The 21,344-nt window shown below is 43.1% G+C and overlaps 1 protein-coding gene across 9 annotated transcripts in view; it reads right to left on the reverse strand.

Moving 5' to 3' along the window:
- Positions 1-20,409, reverse strand: part of APBB2 (amyloid beta precursor protein binding family B member 2) — a 168,391-nt gene extending 147,982 nt beyond the window's left edge. For 5 of the 9 annotated variants that reach the window (XM_068188938.1, XM_068188945.1, XM_068188942.1 and 2 more), the window contains exon 1: positions 20,287-20,408. The gene's annotated coding sequence lies outside the window, so the exon portion shown is untranslated. Of the gene's footprint in view, positions 1-20,286 lie in introns of all 9 variants that reach the window. The other 4 variants (XM_068188940.1, XM_068188946.1, XM_068188939.1 and 1 more) reach the window with 2 other exon arrangements.
- Between the last annotated feature and the right edge of the window lie 935 nt (positions 20,410-21,344).

Genomic DNA, 21,344 nt, shown 5'->3' on the forward strand with positions numbered 1-21,344 from the left:
TTCAAGATTGAAATAGGAAACATGAAAGCAACATCTGAATAGCAAGTTTCAATTAAAAATTATTTCTGCTGCCATAACAACAGCTCTTCCCTCCAGATTTTGGGTTCCCCTCTCATGCTGAGCACAGCAGGAGGAGAATTTCTGAACTCTAATTCAAGCTCTTTGTATTTATCTTCTTCCAAAAGAAAGTGTGCTGAGTACAAACTGTGACAGGAGTTCACAACTTGTCAGAACACTGGATAAAATTGTTCATACCACTTAAGTACAAAGTTAGAGGACCTGAATAAATCAGGTTTAGACTAAATGTTTAGACTAGAGTCTCTTAAGAGCAAGGGGGAGGTAAACATCCGCACCAGATAGATCAGAGATACAGAACCATTATTTAGAAGCAGAGGACACCCTGAAATGTGCAAAGGATGTTTAGATGTAGGGATACAGCCAAGTTAGCCTTTGCAGCACTTGTGATGGAAGCCTTGGCTCACCTTGCACACACAGGGATGAAGATGCTGAGCAGCTGTCAATCCCACGTCCCTTAATGAAGCCCTGGTGATATTTCACACTCAGCTCTCACCTTTTGGTTTTCTTCCTTGTTATTTTCACCTTGTGCCTAATTGATTACAAGCTTGGCTACCACTGGAATTGGTTGAGTTTCACAGTACCCCGGCCAGGGAGCTCCACAGAGGGACTGCAGCAGTGCCAGTGGCTGTAGGGAGCAGCCAGCCCCCAGCACCCCACCAGCCCCTCCTTCAGCAGGGGAATGGGGACAAGGAGTGATGCCCGGGCACAAAGGGTACTCCAGGCCAGCTGACCTCTGGCACTCTGAAATCAGGTGCTTCTCAATAAAGTTTTTCACAGTTTTCCACCCTGTGAACACTAACTCTCAACCCCCAAATTCAGGGTTTGATGAGCCTAGCTTTTCAGAAGCCATTTAATATCAGAAATTACTCTCTAAGCACCCCATCCCTTCTCCCTCAAAGGATTTCACACAGCTTCAAGGAGACAGACAAAAGTTTCCTCTCAGAATTTAAATATAAATTTATATTCAAAACAAGCTTAATTACTAAACTGTAGTTTGTTTTATGTGACAGGATTTGTCTTTATCACAGAAACCACAGCTGTTAAAACAGTGTCTGATAGTACTCTTTTCCTATCATCGCTACTCCTGCATTAACCACAGTGTATATCTTTTATCTTAACTGCCAAAAAGAAGCTCTGAAGTACTAAGTTGAACAACTTCTACTCAAGTTAAGAAAGCTATTGCCATCCTCACATCACAGATACATCAACCACAACTACCCCAACACTGCACAACACTGAAGTGACATAAGCAACATCTTCTCCAAATTGTTCTTTAAATCATTCAATATGCATGTCCTCAGCTAGAAACACCAAGCAGAATGCAACTCCCCTCCACAACCAGCTTTTACAACCAAGGATGCCACACGCTGTTTTTGTAATAGCAAGAGATAGCACCAAAGAGTGCAGCTGGCTGCAGTGAGATCCTGTTATTCTTCCTTTGACTTCTCCACATATTCTTTTCATCTGTGCTCAGTGATGTGGGCTTGAATCTCTTGAAAAATAGCATGAATCTAAAACCACACACTACATTTAGTCTGAAGGATTTCAAGTCTTTTGGAAGAGCTAACAGCAGCATCCTTCTTGTATCCCTGTAGATGGGATGGCTGTGCTTACATCTAATCCCCAAACCTTCACTTTATAACCTCCCTCAGCTTCTCTGCCTCAAATCTTCAGAAGTGCAAGGAGTCTGGAAACGAAATGGAATAGAGAAAAATAAAGCAAATTAAATTTTTAGACTTTTGTTTTAACCTCTCTTAAATGAATTCTTAAGTTCAATTCAAATAAAGAATGCAGTTTCCAAGGCACACCAAAAAAAAAAAAGAACTTTTACAATGAGAAAGGAATTGGAACAGAACACCTCAAAATTATTTGTTTTAAAGAGCTGAACAGAAAGTTCATGAAAGGTATCCTTAGCCATGAACACTTTGTGCTTTTCATTGAAATGTACTGATGTATCACAACTTTGGCCAAACTTCTAACTGTGCATTTTTCAGGGCATCAGGTAACTTCCGAAAATAAGTCCTCTTTTTACTCAAGAACACACAAAACTTAAATTTTAAGAAAGTCTCCCCATTCTAACTTAAAACCACCACTCAGCACAGGGAACACTTCTCCATGACAACGCTGCCTCTCGTGTTGCCATTGAGCTGGTGGGCTTTCCCTACCTCAGTGGCCAAAAAGATGCATGCTGGAGAAAAGGATGATGAAACACAGAAGTAACATCAGTCAGTGTCTAGACAGTGACTTTCTACGTAAGCCTTTCTTGTTTCCATGCTGTGGTAAGGCCAGATTGATAAAAGGTGTTGTTGAATAGCAGCTAAAGGCACTCTGGAAAAACAAAACACCGCAGCAACAGGAGTGGAGCCAAATGCAACTGGATGTGTTTGCGAATCCTGCCAGGAGCATAATGACCAGTGTAAAATGTAGCTGTCCTGACAAGGCAAAGGAAAATGCTCCTGAGCACATGTTATTCAAAGCCTGTAACAGCTCAGCCTGCCAGGCTGCAAATTCTTGCAGTTTAAAATTTCTTAAACAATCTGTTGACTAGTATTTCAAGGAGAAATAGCCTGGCACTCACTTGAAGTATTTTCTTCACTTAACCATCTATAATAAAAGAAGAGTTGACCTGTGTGTCAACCAACAACCAGCAAGAGGACTTTCCCTCCTGCCAATTCCTGGATGTCACATGATCCCTGTACATATATCTACCATGCTAGTTATCTTTTACATGATCAAACACTAGATTGCAGCTGGCACTTTGAACACCAGTGCTAAGAATCCAGGTGGAGAAACTTCTCCAGGGACTATGGAAAACAAGGCCTTAAGGGCATCTATATCTCAAATCTCAGTAAGAAAAGATAGATGTGTAACTATTTTACTACCAACTGAACAACATTACTCAAGCCACCTCCCTTCACTTTTTTCTCCCAAAACACATAAGCACAATTACCGAGTATTTGAAATATGTAGGAATTCTTACATAAACTAGACATTAGAGGACATGTTAAATTCCCCAGCACTGCCAATGTAGACAGATCCTTTAGTGATTAAGCACAAAGAGGTTATGCAGGAACTGAAGACAGGCACCTTCATGGCAGATACACAACATTCATAACTCCTTTGTTCTTATGTCTTGCAACACAGTTTTATTGGTCACTAAATACAATGTTTCCATATAATTTTAAAACTGTTCCACAATAAAGTGTTTTTCTCAATATAATGCTTTCCTCTACCAACACTAAAAACACTACTTAAGTAAGGCAGTTTAATATGACCTTAATAGAGAATGAGGTGAATTTAACAGCAACCTTTGATTATTTGCTTGGGGCAGGGGGGTAAATTAGAACTAATCACCCACACTGAACTTTCCTATCCATTTCAGCCTGGGGGAAAGTTTTACAGCAGCAAAGTGTTTGTTAATCTTTCTCTCTATTTCTGGTCACACAGGGACACGAGCAATGCTACAGGTTACCCATCGGGGAGGGAGGCGTTCTGCCCTAATTGCAGTTAAAAGGTACATCTGTACAGAGAAACCTCAAATAACACTGCAAGTTTACATCTGCCTTGGCAGGGAGCAAAACGCGAAAAGGGAAACAGGGAGAGATGTTTATGGCCCAACCCGCCCCAGCAGAGTGAAATATCAAAGAGCACATATGCTTACAGCTCCTCTGCTCTGTGCCACAGCTTCCCTACTGCCGCTGCACCATGTACAAAACCCATTAGTAATTGTCTGTTGCTGTGCTCCTGCTTTCCACACAAAGCCATGCCTTTTTCGAATGCTGCTCTGTATCAAACCCACCGCAGTCAGCTAAGCATTGCAAAACACTTTTGAATCCAAACACAGCTACCCTACTTCCCAACATACTGCAGATTGTTTTAGAAGGGGAGGAAAGAAAAAAAGCAAAGTCAATAAATCTTTAGCTTAGGGCAATTTTACCTTGTGTTTTGCAGCTGCTCTATAGCAAAAATTAAGCTTTATAGCAAGAATTAAGGGAATATTTTCAGTTAAAGCACATCTTGATCTCAAAATATCACTAATCTGATTCAAACTCCAGTCGCTCCTCATCAGAGAAGTAGTTTCTCATGGGTTTAGGATATATATCATTTTTTTTAAAGTACCAGCTGAACCACTAGGACGAGAAGCATATCTCTGAAAAACAATTCTGAAACTACAAAGGTCTCACTGTCTGCCAGGAAAGAACATCAAAAACATGCTCCAACTTGGCTGATGCTTGGACACTGTCAGCCTAAAGCCAAAGCGTTCAGAGCCAGATACTTCAAGGAAGCGCGAAGCTGTCTGTGCACTCTTAATTGTGCGATGACCCAATGTCAAGACCCAGCGTCCACTTTGGGGAGGGAGAGGCAAAATTTTGTATGAACAAAGTGGCATGGCTTTCAAAAGTGATTCAGGGCCCACTTACATCAGAGGGAAGTACTTCAGCACATCCATTCTACTAGCACCAGCAGGCCAAAATCAAAGTACTGAAGTCATTAAAGGACTGCCTAAAATGCAAAAGCAAAGCCAAAGGAACCACATATTGCTAAAAGAAATGAAGAAATATTATCCTGACAGGTAAACATGTTTTCCCAGAACATCAAAATCCCTGTTGTAACTTAACAGCAGTAACCCAAGCTATTCAGATCCAAAGGTTTTTTAGGAATTTTGGAAACACCTTTTACAGAATTAAGAATGCACAATGCCATATTTAACTCCTGGCCATGAGTGACTCAAAGTTAACATTTCTCCTCCATCTTATTTTACTCATGCCAATTATAATGGGTTACTCAGAATCAGCATACCACCTATCAGTAACAAGGGTGGCAAATGCTTTCCTTTAGACAGGAAAAACTTATTTTCTACACTGTTCTTTGAGTCTAACAAAGGATAGATATTACCACATGTATTAAAGTTTGCCACTGACTGTCTACATAAAATCTTGAATTGTTGCCATAAAGATTTTAAATACAGTAGAGTATTTAGAGAAGCCGACCCTCATTCTTGCTCTAACATCTTCTCTGTCTACCTTACAGAACCTCCTTGATTTGCCATGCAGATCTGCAAGGAACAAGAAGAGACTACTTGGATCATCACTCCCTGTCTTCATGGGTTGGAGATGGCAGCCCATAACTTGCATACCATGAACTGGGAAAGCTGAGAGCAGGGAAATCCTAGCACAGCTCCTAGGACTGCCCATCCTTCTCCAGCACTGTGTTCAAAGACACAAATCACTTACACACCATAATGTCCACTGGCTCTTAAAAACATCAGGGAGAGGAGATGTCCTTTGGTATTTTTAAGACAGGCAACTCTAATATACAAACTAAGCTCTAAACCTGGAAGGTTTCAGGTCACACACAACACAACTATGAACTTCAAAAATTCAGATAATGATAGTATTTAATAAATACTAATGTATTATACAACCTTCTGTATTTAATACACTGTTATTATAATTATGTATGCAGTGAAGTCCTTGCCAAAGCTTTTGCAGCAAGAAACACCACACTCTGCTGAATCTTTTTGGACTTCACCTCTGAGCAGCCAAACAGGAAGTTGCGACCACAGATTAGGAAACCTTATAGCCACAAGCAGCTCAGAGCCAGGAACTACAGAGCACTTCGCCCTTTTCCAGGCTGAGCAAGCCAGTCCAGTCATTCTTTGTGCCACTTCCAAAGACAATTAGCAAAATCTTGTTTCAATTAGCTTTTCCAGAGCTATAAGCACAAAGAGTACTGTACAACTTCAGAAAAAAGAGGTGAGATCAAAAACATGCAAAATGAGGCAGAGCTGGAAAGGAGGCAGGGAAAGACCAGATAAAGCAAGGGACAAGAAATCCCAAAGTGTGTCCCTCTGAAATGCTGAGTACTATGTGGAGTAACGCCAATGCTTGTGTTCAGAACATGGAACCTTCTTACACCAAGTTGGATTTCAAATTATCTTTCTCACTTCTCATTATTAAAATTGTTTATTTCTCATAGAGAAAAACTCCACAGTATACTGTATAATGGCTCTACTTCTTCTGTATAAGGGTTAGATACATCTGCAACATCTCATTTAGTACCAGCAAGATTAATGCACCTTTTGAGCACTCCTAACTTCTGGTTGACAATTTTTTTTGGCAACATCCCACCCCTAGTCTTCCCCAATCTAGGCATCTTCTTTGCTCTTCTATTGCTTCCCCTTTATTACAACCCTTAACTGCTTTGTAACTTGAACGACTGCCATAACCAATGTTTTATTAAAGACCAGATGAAATAAAAATATTTATCCTGACTCACATCTTAAGGTAGGAAAAAGAAAATAAAGGGTCATTTACTCTGACATAGTCCACCAACAGATTAATTTATGTTGCATTTTGTCCCATTTTCCATACATGGCTTTAACTATTCTTTAATTTAATATCTGTTTTAAAACTTAACAGTCTGATCGTTTCTTCTGTAAACACACACTGTGCTTCAAATACACCAGGGCTGTTGCCACTCTGGAAAATAAATAACTTTTACACATGTCTATATTCTAATTGAACCAGATCAAGAAATATGCAAAGAATGAAAACACAATACTTCATTGCTCAGAGTAAAGATTTAAAAAAAAAAACCCGCCCAAAAAACCATGAAGTTCTCTTTCATAGTCTACAAGAAAGATGGAGAAAGAGGATATAAAGACAGGAAAAGGAAAATGGCTTCAAACCAAAAGACAGTAGGTTTAGAGTAGATATTAGGAAGAAATTCTCTGCTATGAGGGTGGTGAGGAACTGGAACAGGTTGCCCAGAGAAGCAGTGAATGCTCCATCCCTGGGGAGGTGCTCAAGGCCAGGTTGGATGGAGCTTTGAGCAACCTGCTCTAGTGAAAGGTATCCCTGCCCACGGCAGGGGGGTTGGAACAAGAGTTTTGAGGTCCCTTCCAACCCAAGCCATTCTATGATTCTATACAGAGAATAAAAAATATGGTTAGTCACCCAAGAAAATAACAACTTTCCCTACCGCTTCTATTTCACTTACTCCAAGAAGGAGCAGTCTGCTGAGAAGGAGAAATTTAAAGCTTCAATAAGAAAAGTCACCACAAGGAAATACACATTTTCTTCAACAAAATATACCTACTAATTTCTGTTCTTTACAAAATACCTAGTATAGGGCAATATCAACGCTATCTCTGTAACCACCAGTAATCACTAACACTGGGAATTAGTCAAGCAACTAATTGCAGACAAGCACAATTGTGTCACAGGCCTTGAGAGGTGTTAAGTCACTCCATGCTGGGGAAGAGACACGTGGGACCTTTCAGTGAGCTTGCAGTGCTCATCCTCAGAAATCCCACACTGCTGCACTGAGATATCAAGTATATGTTTGTACAAAGGGGTCACTGACCTGAAATTAAGCCACCAAATTTCAACCAATTTTGATACCTGAGAGCATGAGAATTAATTCATTGGAGTAAAGCTCCACTGCTTTCATATTCTAAGTTTAGTTGGAGCAGCAATTTATACTCTATATGCTGAAAGGTTACACACACATGACAGTCTTAATAACAGTCACTCAAAAATCACAGAAAAAAATCCCAGTACTATTGTCACTATGCCTGCCTGGATGCACAGGTAGTGTGTAACCACTCTTTTATAGCACTGAAAAGTGTGGCACACAGGTAATTAAAGCATCAGAGTTCCCTAATAATAATAATATGATCCCACATCTGATGGTTGGCTGCAGCTTAATGAAACAGAAGAGCAATTAATGATTTACATAAAACCAGGATGGAGGCTAAAAATAAGATTTGTTTCCTCTAGACAAAGACAGAAGGACCTAAGTGATAATGATTACCTGTGAATATTCAAGAAAACAGATCATCTGTGATAAAAGCAATCTCAAAGTGTCTAGTATGCCATCATCACTTCTAGCTCCTATTTTTATCTTCAAGAAAAAAAAAAAAAGAATTGACTAGTTTCTTTTATATTACCAATGGCACTACTCAGAAAATTATTATGGTAATTATTCCTTCTTTTAAAAAGCACCTTGTCTTTTCCTTAATACTTTCTTCTGCCCTTATAATATGGGCCAGCAGTCAATTACCATCTTACAGGAGTTAAGTCCAAAACATGCCACTTGCCTGAGTGGTGGCATCAAAAGACCTCCTTTGGCAACACAGTCACAGCTAACATGCAACTTGCATATAAAGTTTTCAGTTCAAAAAATTAATACAGTTTAAGAAACTCATCTATCACAATCAGTGATAGATCTGGGGGGAAGCCCCATCAGCGTGGTAGGACCTAAGCATCTACCTAACAATTTCATTTAGAATGCAGGAAAAAAAAAAATCACAAGACTTGCTGTTCTCCCTCCTCCCCTTCCACGGTGATTCATTTCTGAAGACAAAACTTCTCATTTCTAATATACATTAAATGTTTATGCTTGCCTGACTCAATGTGGAAAGGAAAGCATAAAAAGAGTAACCAGGTCAAGGATGTCATTATCAAAAGTTGTATTAATGTGGTGAAATCCATGTGACAACAGGAAAACCAGCAGATCTAAAATTCCTGTCGGCATGCTATTTCTTAACTTTGTACTCAGAGCACCTAATTTGAAAAGCACTTTGCTTTTCTCTTCGAAGATAAGTGTTTTAAGGAAAAGGTTGTTTTAAACACAGATATTGTTGTAACACAAAAAAGCATGGAGCAAATGAGGGAAATGAACACATAAAAGCCTCCTAGCACCAATTCTCACAAATTTCATGATCTTGATTCTGACAATAAGCTGCTGTTCTAAAGTAAGCTCAGTTCCTGAAGCCATCCCTGGTGACCCTTAAGATAACAGCATTGGAGTTAGACTTCCCAGTACAGCTGCCTTTTTTTTTTAAATACTTGCTCCCCATCAGAGTGTATCCAACCCACACTGTTGTTTCACTACTGTGCTTTGCCTCTGTCAATCCTCAGCAGACACTCAGTAAAACCAATCTATTTCATTACAGCTTGTAAAATTGTGATGTGCTCTTCACACACAACAGTCTACTGCTTCTAATTGAAACACTTTATCAAGTTTAAAATATTGTGTTGCTTTCTACTTATGGCTAAAAACCTCGGGAACACCCATTTCAAAAGTACCAATAATTTTTCTACCATATCCTGTATGCTGAGCAGATACCATTGAGGTAAGAAAGTATTAGCCTCCACAAGAGTCAAGCATTCATGTGTGCACTGCCCTGTTTCAAAGAAAAAGTTCTTTCACCAACAGCTTCTGAGAAAGGTAGAAACACGGTTAATCAATGAGCCTGTCACACTCCACTTACAAGGCTTTGGAAAACACTAGTTTTTAATCATCCACTTTTACCAGCCAGCTGTGGCTACTTGACAAGCTTTGCACAGAATCTCTCATGGCCTATTAAAACTCCCTGTTGTGATGTGAAAGCATTTGAGGTAGCTTATGCTTCTGGATTAGAGATAATAAAAGCTACAGACACTACTACATTAGGAATAGCCAAGAAAATGCAAAGGAACATAGCTTGTATGTGAAACTCCCATGTGGGAACTTCAGTTTCTGCAAAACAAAACACAGTTAATTTCAAATTTGGTTACTTCGAATCTTACAGGATAAACCCTGGCCTATCCTTAAAACAGACAAGGAGAGGAAAGAAAGAAATCTAGAAAACATTTTTTAATGGATTTATTTGTATGTAGCACAGACTATGCCTCCCCACTGCTCCACAGAAGAGTTTTATATCCAGGTTAGTGTCTAACTCTGTGCAAGTGACTTAGGTTTATTTTACCGTTGCATTTTGCAGCAAATCTTATCATCTAGCTCCTCTGTGTAATTAAAATTCCTCTTCATCTATTTATGTACTAGCTCCTGCCTCCGAGTCCTCTGGCAGGTGCCTTTCCTGAGCCAGCCTTTGGGAGCACCAGTATTTCTTTTTGGATTTGCAGGATATGTGTGTCACCCTCCTCAGAGCATCTCATCTGTCAGTTTTTAAAATCTATTCAAATTCAGTTTCATCCTCCACCATCATGGATCTAGAATTTCAACACCTCCTTTCAAGCTCACCTTGTTCAAGGAGGATACACATCCTACCATAAAAAAACACGGTATCTACCCATAGTTAAAATATTTGCCTGCAACCTCAGCTCAAAGAACAACCCCAGAATGGGGAAAGCCTGTTTGAACATTGGCTGCCTGAGGAAGCTACCAAGTATTTGCACTCGGCAGCAGGGAAAACTCAGAACATGCTCACACTGTGTGCCATGGAAGAGCTCTCTAGGAGAACGCCGGACATGCTCACACTGTGTGCCGTGGAAGAGCTCTCTAGGAGAACGCCGGACACGCTCACACTGTGTGCCGTGGAAGAGCTCTCTAGGAGAACGCCGGACATGCTCACACTGTGTGCCGTGGAAGAGCTCTCTAGGAGAACGCCGGACATGCTCACACTGTGTGCCCTGGAAGAGCTCTCTAGGAGAACGCTGGATATGCTCACACTGTGTGCCGTGGAAGAGCTCTCTAGGAGAACGCTGGATATGCTCACACTGTGTGCCGTGGAAGAGCTCTCTAGGAGAACGCCGGACACGCTCACACTGTGTGCCCTGGAAGAGCTCTCTAGGAGAACGCTGGATATGCTCACACTGTGTGCCGTGGAAGAGCTCTCTAGGAGAACGCTGGATATGCTCACACTGTGTGCCGTGGAAGAGCTCTCTAGGAGAACGCCGGACACGCTCACACTGTGTGCCGTGGAAGAGCTCTCTAGGAGAACGCCGGACACGCTCACACTGTGTGCCGTGGAAGAGCTCTCTAGGAGAACGCCGGACACGCTCACACTGTGTGCCGTGGAAGAGCTCTCTAGGAGAACGCCGGACACGCTCACACTGTGTGCCGTGGAAGAGCTCTCTAGGAGAACGCCGGACATGCTCACACTGTGTGCCGTGGAAGAGCTCTCTAGGAGAACGCCGGACATGCTCACACTGTGTGCCCTGGAAGAGCTCTCTAGGAGAACGCTGGATATGCTCACACTGTGTGCCGTGGAAGAGCTCTCCAGGAGAACGCTGGATATGCTCACACTGTGTGCCGTGGAAGAGCTCTCTAGGAGAACGCCGGACACGCTCACACTGTGTGCCGTGGAAGAGCTCTCTAGGAGAACGCCGGACATGCTCACACTGTGTGCCCTGGAAGAGCTCTCTAGGAGAACGCCGGACACGCTCACACTGTGTGCCGTGGAAGAGCTCTCTAGGAGAACGCCGGACATGCTCACACTGTGTGCCGTGGAAGAGCTCTCTAGGAGAACGCCGGACATGCTCACACTGTGTGCCCTGGAAGAGCTCTCTAGGAGAACGCCGGACATGCTCACACTGTGTGCCGTGGAAGAGCTCTCTAGGAGAACGCCGGACACGCTCACACTGTGTGCCGTGGAAGAGCTCTCTAGGAGAACGCCGGACATGCTCACACTGTGTGCCGTGGAAGAGCTCTCTAGGAGAACGCCGGACATGCTCACACTGTGTGCCCTGGAAGAGCTCTCTAGGAGAACGCCGGACATGCTCACACTGTGCCGTGGAAGAGCTCTCTAGGAGAACGCCGGACACGCTCACACTGTGTGCCCTGGAAGAGCTCTCTAGGACATCCTGGCGACACTGTGTATTCACCCCGTTACTCTGAGAGAACAAATGATACTAGAACAAACACCAGCAAGCTGTGAACTTTCCATCCCTGTACTGCAGCAAAGGCAGTATCAGCAGCAGAAGCTAAAGCTCAACACTAGCTAGGTTTGAAGTCAGATCAGCATGTCCTGAATCAGCCCCACACTGTCCAGTCTTGGTTTTCCAGCCAGCATGCTGTGTGGGCTGGCAGTCTTATTTTAAAACTTTGCTTATGTGTTATTTAACCCACAGATTTAAAACAACCTTGGGACTTACAGACATGAACCTTAAGAGCTTTTGAGTAGTAATAGGATTTATCAGGCCAAAAATTAAGGGGTTGCAAACTCAAATTTCTGATTTATAGCAGAAGCTCATATTTCCTAATTTAAGTCCTAGTGCAAGCTGGGATACCAGATCAAGTGCTATTTTTTCCAGCTCTATATTTACACTTCAAGAACTATGTAGAAGCACAGAGCAGAAGCAAAAATTCAGCTAAATGCCTCAGTTGTGAGCCTTTTGGGGGAGGTTCAGAGAAGTTTGGGTTACATGTCTTCAAACAGGTTTTCAGGGCAGTATAGATCTAGATATCCATCACGACTCAAGGAAGGAGGACCCAAACATTAAATTTAGGAAAATAATAGCTTTACCTTGCATATGCACAGAAGCTTAGAAAAGCATTGAGACAAAAAGGCGGGTTTCTCTTCTGCTCTAGCAGGAGGTACAGCTGAAGAATTTCAGCCTCACCCATGCAAAATTAGATATTTATTTTGGATAAATCCCACAAAATGTTTTCCGCCCAGCCAGCACTCCTACCTGCTGGTTTGGCAGCAGCAGAGGCAGGCTCTGTGCTGCAGGATGGCAGGCAGCCAGCCACCAACTCCTGGGCCTCTCCAGACTGCCAGGGAAGACTGCTCAGCGCAGCCTCAGGGCTACTGCAAGGCAAGGACAGTGACTGCTCTCAGCTGCCACATCTCTGAGGCTACAAGGGTCACCAGAGCCTCTGCTACCAGGGAAACTGCAAATTTAGGGATGTACCTTGCCATATCCTGCCTGTCAGCTGTTCCCTTCCCTGCAGCATGTGCACACGCACTGGAAAGGAGGGAGAACAAACATCACCTCCTGACTTGCTGGTTGGACAGGGAAGCACCGAGGGATCCCCCTGTTTTCTGCCTAGAAACAAGCAAGTAAAACCTTATCGTGCCATTGTATGTGTTCCTACACACTGGCTGGCCAAAACCACAGCATGGAGACTGTATTTCAGAACCAACATGCAACATATGCTGTCTGAGTTTTAGCCCAAAGCAAGACAGAAAACAACAGAAATGTGACTCCTGCCTGAGGAACAAACCTGTAAGCTGAGGATCCATGACTTCAGGATTTTCTCGGCATCAAGCCTCACTGACATCCCTCAGAGTCTCCCAATTGCCCCTCTTGATTCCCTTCCCCACACAGACCCCTCACTGAGAATTCCTGAATTTTCTGTGATCTGCCATCAAGAGTTAAGCCATTTCCATGACAAACAGCAGCATCTTTATCACATTAGGACATATCTACATTGGTTTCCAGAAAATAATTACTGGTCCCTGAATGCTGATATGCCTCTACCAGAAAGCCTCCTATATTTTGACAGATACAGAATCATCATTTTTACCCATGTTTAAATCCATACTTGCAAAAGGAAATATATAGGATATTTCACTGAAAAAGTTTACACATGTCAGTGCTGGCATAACAGCATGCAAAGATTATAAAAATAAGGTTAAAACACACATACATAATTAGGCATTGTTTGCTAGCAGATCTTGCACATGCTTAAATAACAGCACATTTTTAAAGCAAACATTATTATGTGTTACTTCAATATCCTTTGTTAGTCATCTTAACAACCTACAAAGTTATCTAACAGTAAGTCCAATCTCAAACGTTTTTGAGAAGCAAACTTCAAATAATTAAAAATATGGATTTTTTCTAATGTTTCTCTTTTCAAATACACAAGTATCATCAAACTTTTTTTTCTAAACTGGAGAACTTTTTAAGGAAATGAATGTCAAACGCCTCAAAAATTTAGAAATCCTGTTTGAGTACAAGTATCTTTTAATATACAGCTGTGTTAAACCATTTCCTTTACTGATGGTTCCTGTGCTGTTTCACTGTTTTCTTGAATTATGGTGGGGAAAAAGAGAGAGGGAAGGAAAGAAGAGAAAAACAAAGAAGAAGAAGGCAAGCAGGCTCCCACATGACTCGAAAAATATGAGTTATTTCCCAACCTGCCACTCAACCAGAGTGCCTGACCTGTTGAGATCTCACATTGCCCAAAGGTTTTACACCCAGATGGGTATCAGGGAGGAAAAAAACAAACAAACAAAAAAACAACCAACAACAACAAAAAAAAAAAATCAACAAAATACCATGGAGATCTGCCTCTCCTGCTTACATAGGAGTCATGCTGGGTGCCAAGGAGACAAGATCATCACATAGTGCTGAAGGTTTTCTTAATGCCATGTGCATCCCAAACACCCAGGCTGCCTACGGTAGTTACTTCCAAATGAATCTTGCTGTAAGTTCATAGATTTATTTTATACATATTGTATGTATCTCCAACTCACACAACGTAATTAAACTTCCTTTCCATAATGCCGCATTTAAATCCCAATTTGATCTGTCAAGTGCCAAGTTCTCCTTATTTCTCTTCCTTGCAGTTCCCTTTCATGTTTCATGGTGGTTCTCTGCACAGCTTTCTCCACAGCTACACAATTCAACACCTTACTAAAAAACATCTCTTGCTAACAATAAACCTCTTTGCAAATAGAATTAACAAGGCAAATGTAAACACAAGAGCAATTCATTAGTTGCCATATTTACCCAAACTACTGCTTACACTTCCTTATGAAGTGGAAGCAGTAGTTTGGGTAAATGAAATTCTATATTAGATCCATAGGATGGCTTAATGTCAAGCTCCTCATTTGCTGAATTCTGCAGCTGGCTTGTAGGAGCCCTGCAGCATCTCCCTTCAATTCATCTGAGAAATTATACTTACAAGGTTCCAAATAAAGTCTTAACTAATTTGTGGCAATATTAGACACACTAATGACTGCCATTTAATAACTGTTTGGAGGGCTTCCTAGCCTGAGAACACTGCAAAGAAAATGTATGTTTCTACAACAGATGACAACAACATATAAAGCTTATGGTAGTTTCTTCTGTTAAAACAAGTTAATTCATAGAGGTAAGGAACATTAATGCATGTCAATTTCCTTCTCTTTGGAATCTGTCTTTCACACACAGTAATTACATCAGGAAACCTCCCTCCATAACCAACTAATGGATATAAGGAAAAAATCAGTTGTGACTAAGAGAGTACTGCATGAAACCAGCATTAACACCAACATTAAATCCAAATAGTATTTTTAAACATATCATCTACATTTGAAATCTGCAGAAGTACTTTAGAAATGTTTCTTTTGGTGCCTTTGAAAATTAAACTGCATTTGCACTAAAGGCAAAGAAAAACAAACCTCCAACAAAACACACTGCAAAATTGCTTAAAAGCATATCATAGTGAAGCATGACTAGTGCTTCCAGGAAGGTTTCCCCAAAGGCAGACAGAGCTGATTCTTTGTCTGACAGGGTATATTATCTGGGTGCAATGTAATCCAGCAAGGAAGACAAAGGAAAAAAAGATTCCCTTTTAGTCTTCTCCAGAAAATAAGAACAGCCAAACAATAATAAATCACTGAGTTATAACTCCATTTTGGCGTAGCTACAGGAGAACACCACAGAGATTTTAGGGAAGGTTTTTAAATTGTGAAGTCAGACAGATTAAACTGTCAAATATAAATCTGCCAGGAGTTTGCTTAAAGTACTTTACAGCCATAGCACTATTCATAAGTTAAAATAAACCAGAATTACAGACACTGGCTATCTGGGACTGAGATCAGAATAAAAATTTGCATATATTATTTTCTAGGAAACCTCCCTCTGTCACATATTACTTTCAATGCACTACTACTAAGTTAGCAGTTTACATTCATGAATTCCTAGACTGAACTGCATCGGACTTCATTCATCTGAGATTAGTGTTCAGTATCAAATGCAGCAAAGACTACTGATAAAGGCACATATTCGCATCTAGTTAATCATCCTAATTGGTATGCAGACCACTTTAAAAATGCACTAATCAGTGTTACACTCAGATGGAGGGTTTGTTCAACAGTAAAAGTCATGATCTAAATACTTACCCAAACAAATATCACATTTTAAGGGAAGACTGAAGCTCAGAACACTTCAGTTAAAGAAAGAAAATGATTTTAACATTGGGAGACAGAACTTTTGAGGCTGACCTTAGATCTCCAGCTAAATCGAGTTTCATCTTTTTAAGGCATAAAGAAATCCACTTTCTTTAACAAGGTTAACTCACTATCCTGAGAATGATGGAGGCCAGGTGTGTGCTGTCTTTGTCAGGGCAGACTCCTACATTCATTTCTGCTCTTACACCCTTGGCAACAGACTTCAGCAACCAGGACCCCCCAGATGAGGCACAGATAAACCAGTGGTCACCAGCAACTCCAGGGCACTCTCTGCAACACAACAATTCCCTCAAATTCTCCTGCCAGAGCTCTAAGGTCTCCCATCTGTAACACCCCTTGCAGGTGAATGGAAAATGGTAAAAGAGACAATAATCTCAGCAGGGATCCAGGGGAATCCAAGCAGAAAGCAGGAATTCTTTTCACAGCCAGGAGCAGACCTACTGACAAGCAGCACTCCTGGCTAAAGGCCATAGAGGCTGCAACAAGGTCCCAGAAGGCTGCAGACAGACCAGACAGGCATTTGGCACCAAAAGCCATCAAATGTTTTGAAAGGAAAGCTTGCACCCAACCCAATACCAAGCTGAGAACAGCCAGAGGTTCAGAGAGTATCTGTAGAGGAGGTTTTGAATAAGGGCATCCTGTTCTCATTTTTCCTTTGACATCTGCTTACATGGTAACCGGAAAAAAAAATTTTAAAAAAAGGAAAAAGAGAAAAAAGGTTGCAGAAGACAAGGGATTACAAAGAAAGCAGGCTGAAGGGTAAAAATAATTAGGCAACTAAAGCAGGACACCACACAGAGCATTCCAAAAACACCCTCTGCTCCTTAAATCTCAAGGGACAGCACAGATCAGTGCTCTGTCCAAAGCATAATGAGACAAGGTGACAGGCACAGAGATGCTGGGATACTGATCATCATGAGAAGCAGTCAGGTGCTGCTGACAGTCACAGTATCCAACATACAGCATCGGCAGCTGGTTGCCTTCTGTGTTGCACACACAATATTTTTCAAACCAACTACAGACTTCATACAAGTTCAACTACTGCAACCACCATGCCAGATAACAGCTATTCTGCAGGACAATAAATGAGACAAATCCCTTGCACAACTAGCTCAACTAGACTTGTTTTCAAATTTGTTTTAACTTCATTTAATTCTGGTCGTCCAGTCACAGCATACTTTGGAGAACTGGGCTCAGTTCACACTATCTGGGTCTACTGTACAGCCCCCCAGGAACTCCTTTTTGAGAGGATTTTTGAATTACTTTTATATGGTGGGGGCAAGAAATTGCTGCAGTTCATTTTTCAACCTGAAAGTTAATAAGCTCAAGCAGCTCATACATACAAACATATAGTTTCCTTATGCACAGCTTGGACTTTAAGGAAAAAGATTTTCCACACAATTAGATGCAGTTGTTAGACAACACATTATTTTAGAGGGGGAAAAAAACTAACATACAAAACATTTCAGAAAGCAGCCACTAAGCAAATTGCAACCGTGTAGCAATACAAGCTGTAAAGCAGCCATTTTTATAGCAGTTTTGTAACATCAGATTTTTAAAATAAGAAACACTAACATATAAAATCTATATTAAGTTAACTCAGACATACAGAAAAGCTTTTCCTGAGTCACCAAGCCTTCTCTCCTACTGCCACAGCCAAGCATACAATAAAGACTTCTTCAGCTTCCTCATCCTCAAGAGCCAGTTAAGGGGCTTACTCCCATTTACTGCATTTTAAGGTTGTTCTAGAACCTGAGCCCATTAAGGGAAGAAACTGTGTAAATTTCAGGTTAAGTTTATTCATGCCAGTTTATATCCATTTGTTCTCACGCCAACATTGCTCTTTAGCTTAAATAGCTCCCCTCTCCCTTTCTAGTGTTTATATCCCAGCTGTACTTGCAGACTGCAATCATATTCCATCTCAGCCTTATTTGCTGGGGTAAACAAGCCAGGCTTTCCTTGACTTCTCTGGAATAATTGACACTGCTGCCCTCCAGCCTCGCTCTGCACTGTCCCAGCTGCAGCACAGCTGAGAGAACCCGTGGCTGGCACTCCCCAGGAGCTCACACCCATTCCACCCTGGCTCCTGCCTGTGTCCTGGCCTAACACACTCCACCATCACCTTCACCTTCTCCATAGCAGCAAGGCAGCAACAACCTGGTCAGTGATCAGCCAGCGCAGCCAGCACATCCCTGGCTCTACTGCTCCCAGTAACGGAGCTCCTTGCTCGCAGCAGGGCACAAAGGTAGGACTTTGTGGCCCACTAGAAAGGGACGTACGGGATAGTTTATTTTCAGTGAGGATGATTTGTTCAAGTATGACTACAAGTCCCGTGTCAAAGCTTGCTATCTGAAGGAGATAAAATCAGTCAGTTGCTCACCATTACCTATCAACTACCAGGATTCATTTCAGTTTTTCACAAGCCCTGCTAAAAAATCCTTACAGCAGGCAATCTCAAGTACTCAAATTCCACCTTAAGCTCCTGAAGTCACCAGTCTCTTCAGCTCAAACCCTGCAGCAGCCCTTTCTACGCTCCTCGGGAATTTCCTAAGGAAGTCTCCATCCCTCCTGACCAATGGCACAGCAAAGTCTACTCAACACCACACCAAAAAAATGACCAGTTTTGTCACTGGTTTCCAACTTAGCTGCAGAACTGAAAAACAAAAAGAAAAATCCAGGTTTGCAAGTCATGCATTTCCTCTCCTAGCAATTGGTTCCCACAGTTGTAATCTACTATTTAGATGACTCTTGCTGGGAAAGGCACATCCACTCATGCTGCTTCAGAGCCAAGAATCTTCCTCCTTGCTACTACAGTTATGTTTTCTTCATAACACAGGATAAAATTACTCCTCATCCCAAAGAGTCTTCTCCAGACCTTGATTTCCCTTAGATGACAAAAAAAAAAAAAAACCAAAAAATACAAGCCAAAAAGTATTTCATCACATAATCATTGCAGTAAAGGAAGAACAAAAATATCCACGCTCCGCATGACTCTTCCAGGCAAGGAAATTAATCAGCTAAGATTTTGTCCCAAGGTCATCATAAGAGGATGTCTCTTCCTTTAAGTGCTAGGACATTTGCACTTTTATTTTAACTAAATGCAATTATGCCAGCAGAAAATAGTTTTAAACACGAGACAACTCATTCAGGCGTTCAGAAAACACTAGAGCACGAGATGGCAAGATGACAATAGGTAGGATCTAGAACAAACTGGAGGAGCACACCTCCGAGCCAGAGGACACAGCAAACCTGCAGCAGCTCAGCAGCAACCGCACCTCAGCTCCTGGGGCAACACAGCAGATCCTGGTGAAGCACCGAAACTTGCAGCAGATACTGTTACCCTGAACAACTGACTGCAGACACCATTTGCGACATACAGCTACCAGCAGCATCCACAACGCACAAAGCCTATCATCGCATCACCACTGCAGAGTTGGGTTTTTTCCTTGGTTTTGTTATTTTGTGTTTAAAGCCCAGAAGTACACTTACCCTCCCTAGCAAGCAGGAGCCCAGACAAGAATTATAAAACATTGCAAACAAGCAGGCAAAGCAATGAAGTACAAACACAAACCGTTACACTCTCCATTTTATCTCTCTAGCCGCAACGAAAAGTAGCTCCTTGGGAGCTGCCTTAGGACCCGAGCAAATTCCTGACAACTTCCGACGGATTAATGGGGTCTACGTTTTGTGCCGAGGACTGTATTTTTTGCACGCTCCCATTCGCAGCCCCCCGCGTAACCCTCGCGGTACGATTTAATCACAGAGCTCAACTCTCTCACTCTACTAATTAAAAAAACAAAACAAAACAAACAAAAAAACCAAACAAAAACAAACAAAAAAGCAAGCTACTTCTACAGTCACTTTTACCATTTTTCAGGTTTTTTTACCGCACCACCAGCAGCAGAACAAGACCGGCTGCCGCTGCTATTCGCCGCCCGCAGGAGCAGAGCCCACGCTCGCCGCAGGCTCGGCCAGCGCTCTGCAGTGCGCTCCTGCACACCGGGGGAAGGCAGCGGACCGCAGGCCGGCCTCGGCCCCGCACTCCCGAGACCGGGATGCGCCGGAATCGCCCCGAGCAAGGGCGGCAGGACCCTCCCCCGGCCTCCTACCCGGTCGCACCGGCAGGGCCGGGCGGAGCGGCGGCACCGCGGGTGGCCGCGCAGCGGGGCTCTGCCGCGGCGCGGCGCGGCACGGCGCGGCACGGCACGGCACGGCACGGCACGGCACGGCACGGGACGCGCTGCCCTGCCCTGCCCTGCCCTGCCCTCCCCGCCGCCCGCCGCGGAGCGCACCTGCCCGCCGCGCCGCTCTGCCGCCCGCCCCGGAGGCGCCCGAAGCCGCTGCGGGATGCGGCCAGCCTTCCGGAAACGCTTCCCAGCCCGCTGCGCTTACCCAGGAAACGATTCCGGCCGCCGGCCGCCACCGCCCCTCCTCTCCCTCCGCCCCGGCCGCCGCCCAGGGCCGCGGCCCGCAGGGTGCCGGCCGGGCGGGGCCGGGGCCCGGCCGCGGCGCCATGTCGAGTGCGTGCCCGCCGGCCCCGCTCCCGCCCCGCACGGCCCGGGCCCCGCCGGGCTCGGCGGCGCCGCAGCGGGGACTTTGGGTCAGCAGCTCACATCAGAGCAGATGTACCTCTGTGAAGGAGTAGAGCCTGTGTGTGTGAGGCAGGTCTACCCCCTGGAAAAAAAAAAAAAAAAAAAAAAAATCTTTTTTTTTTTTCTCCTTGAGGAAAAAAGAAGGGTCTGGCTCGTTCTCGGCAAGTGTAGTAATGTAACCATATCAAGGTGAGACAGTGGTAATGATTCTCCTAAAATGCCACCTGCTGTATGCCAGTGCTCCTCTGGCAATAGTGAGAGACAGAGAGGTAGACAGGTAGACAGCCAAGTAGGCTGGGAAGCCCTAGAAAATTTTATCACTCTCTACAATTACCTGAAAGGAGGTTGTAAACAGCTCGGTGTTGGTCACTTCTCCCAGGTAAAAGGCAATAGGACAAGAAAAAACAGCCTGAAGTTGCACCATGGGAGGTTTATGCTGGATATTAAGGAAAAATTCTTCACTGAACGTGTTGTTAAGCATGGGAACAGGCTGCCCAGGGAAATGGTGGAATCACCGTCTCTGGAGGTACTTAACAGTATCAGTAGATGTAGTACCTGGGGATGTGGTTTAGTGGTGGGCTTGGCAGTGTTGGGTTAATGGACTTTATGATCTTCGATATCTTTTCCAACCCTGACAATTGTATGTTTCTATGATTCTAAGAACTGTTTTTCACACTGGATATGGGCACAAGTAGCAACATGGCAGTGGGTTACACACCCCCATGGCTGATGAACATTAGCAAACCCCGTCTGGTCAT

Source organism: Anomalospiza imberbis, chromosome 4, assembly GCF_031753505.1.
Source record: "Anomalospiza imberbis isolate Cuckoo-Finch-1a 21T00152 chromosome 4, ASM3175350v1, whole genome shotgun sequence".
NCBI lineage: Eukaryota > Metazoa > Chordata > Aves > Passeriformes > Viduidae > Anomalospiza > Anomalospiza imberbis.